Here is a 7,878-nt window from a genome sequence, read left to right as displayed (position 1 = left end):
TCCAGGTCAGTACCTGTCCCTGGTCCAGGCAGGTCAATTCACTTGCAAGTCTGGGCCCAGACCCTCCTCTGCCGGGGCCTGTCTGTCCTGCCCATCCCAGGGGAGCTGGGCTACTACTTGCCCACAGGGGGACCCAGGGGGACCGTGTGGCTCCCAGGTTGCAAGGATCATCCCTGGGGAGGGCTGTGACCACGTTGGGCACGCGGGTGAGGCTGTCGTGTAGCTTGATTTACACTTTCTGAATATTTATTTATTTATTTATTATTTAAATATTTAAATTTTAAATACAATTTTAAAATATTTAAATATTTAAAATTTAAAATATTTAAAATTAATATTTTAAATATTAAAATATTTAAAATTCAAATATTTAAAATTTAAAGATATTTAAATAAATGTTAGTATTTATTTAGTATTTATTTATTTAGTATTTTAAAGATTTTATTTATTTATTTGACACAGAGGGAGAGAGAGACAGAGAGCACGCACGCACAAGCTAGGGGAGCAGCAGAGGGAGAGGGAGAACCAGGCTCCCCACTGATTTGGGGTTCGATCCCAGATCGCTGAGATCATGACCTGAGTGGAAGGTAGACACTCAACTGACTGAGCCCCCCCAGGCGCCCCTACTTTCTGAATATTTAGAGATACGGTATGCAGGTTTTCATTTACACTATTGCATGAGCCCCTCAAATATTAGGGGCAGTCCTGACCTGATGGTTCTCCTAAGCAGGATGACCCTGCTGTGCCACACCAAACCTGGCCTTGCAAAATCACAGTCATTCAGGCCCCTAAGATCCTCCTCCCAGCCCCAAGCTGCAGGGGCAGGCCAGCTTTGGGTATCCATGCCTCATGGACTCAGGACCATCACAGTATGTGAGTTCTGGGCCCCTCTGTCTCAGAAGTTCCTCTCTTTTCTGGCCCAGCCCAAGCCCCTGCTTTCAAGGAAACACTCACACACACACACACAGACATATAGAGAGAGACACAGGGGGGCACGATACATACAGAGACATACACATACACAGACACAGACACACATACACACACAGAGATACCCACAGAGACACAACCAGGTTACAGTTGTGAAATCCTTCCTTCAAGGAAAAGCAACTGGTTGCGTGATAATAGTCTGTAGAGTTCCCAACGGGGATCAGAATCTCCCTAAACACTCTCATCTCAGACACCGTGCCGATGATCCTCCATTTGCCCCATCAACTCCCTCCATTGCCCTTTTGTGCCATGCTCTGCGTTCCAAGAGGCCGACCCCCAGGGACCTGCCCACTGGGCTCACTTGTCCATCTAGGCCTTCAGCTTTGGAGAGGAGTGTGCAAGGAGGGATGGGGAGGACAGGACAATCAAATATCAGCCAGGCAGGGGAGGAATCCCCAGAGGGCAGCTCTCACAGTGAAGGCACCTTCATATCTATACTCTGGAAAGTGCTACATTGAGAAATGCTTCTTTGCATCACAAAGTCACAACTTCAGGCAAGACTAGACCTCTAACCCTACCCACTTTGAACCCTTGATGAAAAGAGATGGGAGTATCCGGATTGAGCTTGGAACAACTCAACCTGGATTGAGTTTTTGATTGGTCATATGTAAGTTTTTAAGATTGAATAACCCAGATTTGGGAAATGTACTAACTTCGGGCCATGATAGAATTACGTTATTGAGGCCATAGGACCAGACCATCTTCTCCTGTACAGTTTCCCCAGTAAGAAATGAACATTTTCAATTCTTATTCATGCAATAGAATAATTGAGCGAGTAGGCCAAAGACAGAGGTGAGGAAGAAACTCCTTTTTCTCTCTAGGGATGGGAGACGGTAAGTGCACAAGCACTTACGACCTTCAGTAGTGGGTGGTTCCAGCCGAGGGAAGGGAGACCCAGGAGTAGGCGGGGGGCCAGAGTATTATTAGAGAAACTGAGTCTTTCTGGTCTTTCTCTGCTGCGTTGTACATCCCTTTCATTATTATCATCGCTTCAGGAGACTATCCTTAAAACAGAGGCATGGGGAGTGAAGAGACAGGTGCAAGCAGTGTCCCCGTCACTGCTAACGACCATCGGTTAGCAGTAGGAGACCACCTCAGCCAACAGAAAAGACCCCGGCGAGGGTCAGCCATGGACAAGGTCACAGCAAGAAGACCAGGTGAGAGGACACGTGAAGTACAACCTGGGAATGGCTCAGAAATCACTCAGGGGCAGCCTGCAAGGGATTGGCTGCCGATAATAAGAATTTGAGTTCCAAGCAGCATCGTTCAATTCCGATAATGGAAAAGGAGAGCCACATCAGTTACACCTGGTCTTGAAATACTCATTCAGTTTGGGGATTAAACTTCAAAAACATCATTCTACATCATACATGATGGGTTTTCATCCCGAACTCGTATAGTGCAATCCTTAAATAGGTGGGTGGGCCTTTAAAAATTCTGTTCCTATGTTTGAAAAATGGGACAACTTTATACTCCCCAAAAGCCAACTTGCCTCAAAGCTATAAAAAAGAAACAATCCTTTCGAAAGATATCTACCTAAATCTCTCTTGCTCCTGAGACATTAAAAATAATCAAATGAGATTGTACAGCACCTGATCAATGACCTTGCTCATAATATTCTTTCCAAAGTGCATTCAGGCTTGCTGCTAATAACAGCCATGAATCACATGAACCACTCAGAAGGCTGGGCAAGGGGTAATTATATGAGGTAATAAAAGTGAGAAATAGCCAGCCATTAGAATGGGGAAGCTATTTTTATACAAAGTACAGGATCAGGGTGACATATTCAGGATGGAGCCACCTATGTATAAGCAGCAAGAGGAGGAAAATCTGATCCCAAAGAAAATGATTCTACTGCATAAAACCAAGGAGGACCTCATGCTTGAAGCCAGCCCTGGTGTGGGACAGGGTGGGTCCAGGGACAGCCACCCCATGCACAGCAACTGACTGGGTGTCCCTAGCGAGTCACTTCACCTCTCTGGCATTCGGTTTCAGCTATAAAAGATGAAATTAGGGCAGCCTGGGTGGCTCAGCAGTTGAGCGCCTGCCTTCAGCCCAGGGCCTGATGCTGGAGACTCAGGGTCGAGTCCCATGTCGGGCTCCCTGCATGGAGCCTGCTTCTCCCTCTGCCTGTGTCTCTGCCTCTCTCTCTCTCTGTGTCTCTCATGGATAAATAAATAAAATCTTTAAAAAATAAAAATTAAAAGATGAAATTAGAATAAATACTCTCTTAGTTCCTTACTAGCTCCAAATTTCTCTTTATAATTGATACGGAATTCATTCAACACATGGGAGGCAAAGAAATCAACCCTGAAATTGCTTATGATCAGCGGTTCTTTTTTTTTTTTTTTTTTTTTAAGTAATCTCTATACCCAACATAGGGCTTGAATCCACAACCCCAAGACCAAGAGTCACAGAAAACTTTCTTTATGTCAATATCGACTATATGTTATCTCATTTCATCTTCATGACAGTTTTTGGTTCAGAAAGAAAGGACATCTTTCCTTAGGAACTAAAAAAAAAAACAACCCCTGTAGAAAGTAAGGCACTAAAGAATCTCAGATGATCCCTATCAATGAATTTCCCTTATTGACTTTTGTGCTGGTAAATAAATGATTCAGCTAATTGTAGGCATTCTTTGTACATTTTCTTTCTTTGTTTGAAGTAGGGTGATAAATAAAAGGAGAATTGCATTTCGTAAATTCAACATACTTGCATTAAAAAATTATAAATAAATAAAAGCATACTCGCTTTACAAGTAAGCTAATTGAAACAGCAACACAAAACAGAACAACAACAACAAAAAAAAACAAGAATTAAGACCTTCCTTGGGTAAACAAAACTTGTCGAGCCATAATTTAAGTATCTATTTCATCTTGTGTATGCCAACCAACACTCCAGACAAAGATATTCTCAGCTGCAATAGAAAATTAAGATCTCTTATATCTCACACGTTACACGTAAACTCTCAATTTAATGATGTTTGGGTTTCTCCCCTTAGACGTGCCAAGTGCAGGGGAAGAGTAATAAAAAGTTTTAAACTCCAGGTTGCTAGGATACATTACCCATTTATTTTGAAGTACAAATCTCCATTCTTGCTCAGGCTGGGATAAATTATCATTACTAAGAAATCTTTAGAAATACAGTCAGTTCTCGAAGTACTTTCCCCAGAATATTTATTCAAATAGCACTGTTCTAGAAAGGCTCCACATTCTTTATTCTTAGTAACTTGGATGGTGTACAGACAGCCCCATGAGTTAGCATTTGGTAAACCATTTACCAGTGGTAGTTCATCCACTGGAGAAGAGAAATTTATAGGTGTTTTGAAACGTCAGAGTGAAGATAGCATTTGGGCCTTAGAAGGGTGGGGTGAAGTGAATGGAATTTTTCCAATATTTATTTTTAGTATCCTTTAAGATATAAAGTCATTTTGTCCAGGAACAAAAAGATTGAATTGTGATTAGTTTAGTGTACTTACCAAATTACCATGTGGGATGTCTTCTATTTTATTTAATTAATTAATTAATTAATTTATTTATTTATTTATTTATTTATTTATTTATTTTTTAATGTCTTCTGCTTTAAAGTATAATTTATTTAGATATTTTCAAATATATTGAGGGTTCTTTTCAACATTCCTAATTGCTCTTACAAGTGGAGCTATATATTGATGAACTGAAAGAAATCCAGCACCTGTAGGTTTTGCTAAAAGCAAGCCAAGATCTACAGAGGAGAAGAGAGGGAAAGAAGCATTTCGGAGCATTTACCGTATGAGGGTGCTATACACAGGCAATCTCACAGATTATCTCAGAATCCTTGAGAAGTGGGATTGTTGACCCATTTTACAGGTGAGGAAGGTGGGGGTTTAGAGAAGCCTAGCAGGTCACTCAGTAAGTGGTGGACGTGCGATGGGACTCAGTCTACTGGTCTACTGGACCCCACAGCCTGTGCTTCTTCTCTTGCATTCTCAATGACTGTGGGAGGCCACTAGCCACCAGGAGCCTGCAGAGAGGGTGTGTGTTGTCCACAACCCTCACACATCATCTGCGGAGTTGAAATGCCATTAGTCCTTTTCTGCCCCCACTGCCACATGGGCACCCGTGAAAAAACTTGTGGGGGGCCAAAAAAAAAAAGAAGCACATTCTGAAATTCACCCTCTAGAAGGTGGAATCATAGATGCCACCAATCTTGAACAATTTTGGGGGGCAAGGGGGAAATCAAAGTAAATGGAAAAGCTGGAAGTCTCAGTGAAGGGGTTGTATACGTTGAAAGGAGTTAAGAGCAAAGTTATCATAACTTCTGACATGACTTTTTCTACATGGTATTTGAGGTATCTCCCCAAAAAATCTTTGAAGAAGAATAATTGACAGGCTCCGTTGCACATAGTCACTAATAGCACGGAGAGTTACCGATCACATTACTTCTAGATAAATGAGGATGAAGAAGAGAAGGAAGATGGGACTAAAACTCATTGACCTGGAATGTTTTGCATCAATTCTTGAATAAAACTTGGGAACCAAAACAAACCAACCGAAAGTGCCATTGACCCATCACCATGTATTAGTGAGTTCCTACCATGTGACTCTGATTCTGTGATTCTTTAATGTGAAGGGGTCATTAGTGCAGGACAGTTTCCCCACATGAAGAGGGTTGGCTCCTTAGCCGAACAGCTCGAGACGGTGTCTCCACGGTAGCCCTGCTCAGCCAGGGATGAAAGCTGTCACGAGTCCAGCTCCTGCCAGCAGTCGGGGGCCAGCTGTCACATTCAAGAATGTCAGCACTAGAAAAAGCATCATAATGTGGTGCCAGGAAAGTGATTCTCATTTCCACAATTTGAAAGTGTCACCTCACTCCTGATGTCAGGAGGGGGCCCACAACACCCACCTGGCCGATCATAATCCCATTTCCCTAGACACAACGAGTGATCCAGGAGTGGGCAATGACCCAAGTGGAGCCAAAGACTTTTCCTGAGTCTGATAATAGGAAAATGAAGTTCCAAGGTGGGAGGCTGTGACATTTCAGCTGCCTGTAGCCCTCTTCCCAACCATGACACTGGGGAGAAAGCATGTCTGCAAAATGAAATTGGAGAAGAGACACAGAGTGAGGGAATGAGAAAGTTCTGGAGGTGCATGTAAGCTTCTCCTCTACTCCTATGAACTACCCCAAAAACCAGCTCAGTTACATGGACCAGTGCATCCTCCACTGCTTTTAGACCAACCGGGGTGGTTTTCTGTCCCCTGGACTTGACAGAGCTTTGATTAAAGCACTTGGTTACCTTTCCCAGGAACTGGAATTCCTTTGGTTTTCAGGCATGTCTCTTGCACCGCTTTGGCCTGGGTTAGCTTACAACCGTCCCCAGTGAAGCCCTTGAACATGAACCATATTGCCACACATATACCCGTCTCTTGAGTCACGCAGAAGAAATAAATCACCCTGAAGGAACAATGGCACTGTATTCCAGCTATTTAGGGATACAGATCATACCTGAGAGCGAAGCCACATGATGCCACCTACAGTGATGATCTATCGTCTGCCTGGATTGGTGGCTAAATCCCAGATACAGGATGACAAGTGAGGGGCCCCTGTGATGCCAGCTGCACCTCTTTCAGTTTGGAATACAATCCCATGGAATTCCAGCCGTATTATCTGGTTTCGCTTCTAGGATGGCACATTTTGTAGAGGCCTTTACAGAATGTGTTGTGCTGGTTACTTCCTTTCCAAACGCATTTACACTAGGGTTTCTCAACAGCAGCACTCTTTGACCTCTTGGACCAGATGATTCTTTGGGAGCTGTCCCAGGCATTGTAAGATGGTTAGCTGGCCTCCACCCACCAGCTGCCAGGAGCACCTACTGCTTCTATAACAGTGCCCAACCATGAGGACTGCTTTGCCCAGAGTTGCCTTTATGGGCATGGTGCCTGCCAAATTCTGGGCTCCTCGGGGTTTCAGCCAAGGTCCAACCAGTAGTATAAAATATATATATTTTAGAGGGGAAGGGCGGAAGGAGAGGGAGAGAGACCATCTTAAGCAGGCTCCACACCCAGCTCAGAGCCCAACACAGGGCTTGACCTCACAACCCCGAGATCATGACCTGAGCTGAAATCAAGAGGCGGATGCTTAAGTGACTGCACCACACAGGTGCCCCCCCACCATCTCTCTATCTTTAAACCCCCAAATGATTGAGAACGTTGCTCTAGCAACTGCTAGATGTAGGCCATTATTTCAGGTAAGTTTCTGTAATTCATTTATACATTCGACCACGCAAACACATATGCACAGGCCTTTTTCCGAGCTTTCATTCCACAGTCCCCTGATTGGACTAACCCGTATTTCATAATTGCCTCAGTCGCAATAACTGTAGCTTATAAAAAGACTCCAATCGAGGTATGATTCCAGCGCACAACTTTTTTCCAAAACTGACCCTCATGCCCCCATATTTATTCCTGCACGGTCCAGCATTGAAGCCAGCTCTCAACATGAGCTTATTCTCTATTGAGTTTGCCAGATTTAGGGACGCCTGGGTGGCTCAGTGGTTGAGCATCTATCTTCCCCTCAGGGCATTTTCCTGGGGTCCTGGGATCGAGTCCTGGATGGGGCTTTCCTCAGGGAACCTGTTTTTCCCTCTGCCTGTGTCTCTGCCTCTATGTGTCTCTCATGAATAAATAAATAAAATCTTTTTTTAAAGTTTGCCAATTTAGCAAATAAAAATGCAGGATACCCAATTTACTATGAATTTCACATAAGCAATGAATAATCTTTTGGCATAAACAGGGTCCAAATGCTGCTAAACACCATACAATATGCAAGACAGCCCCAACAACAAAGAATTATACAGTCTACAGATTACATGAGACACACCTACATTTTATCTGGCCATCCTGCATCTCT

At 43.6% G+C, this 7,878-nt stretch overlaps 1 pseudogene; it reads left to right on the top strand.

Annotated features, from left to right (window-relative positions):
- Nucleotides 1-2,008: 2,008 nt before the first annotated feature.
- Nucleotides 2,009-5,465, top strand: LOC144283021 (large ribosomal subunit protein eL22 pseudogene; annotated as a pseudogene).
- Nucleotides 5,466-7,878: the final 2,413 nt, after the last annotated feature.

Source organism: Canis aureus, chromosome 14 (assembly GCF_053574225.1).
Source record: "Canis aureus isolate CA01 chromosome 14, VMU_Caureus_v.1.0, whole genome shotgun sequence".
Classification (NCBI taxonomy): domain Eukaryota; kingdom Metazoa; phylum Chordata; class Mammalia; order Carnivora; family Canidae; genus Canis; species Canis aureus.
This window is presented reverse-complemented; position numbering and strand designations above follow the sequence as displayed.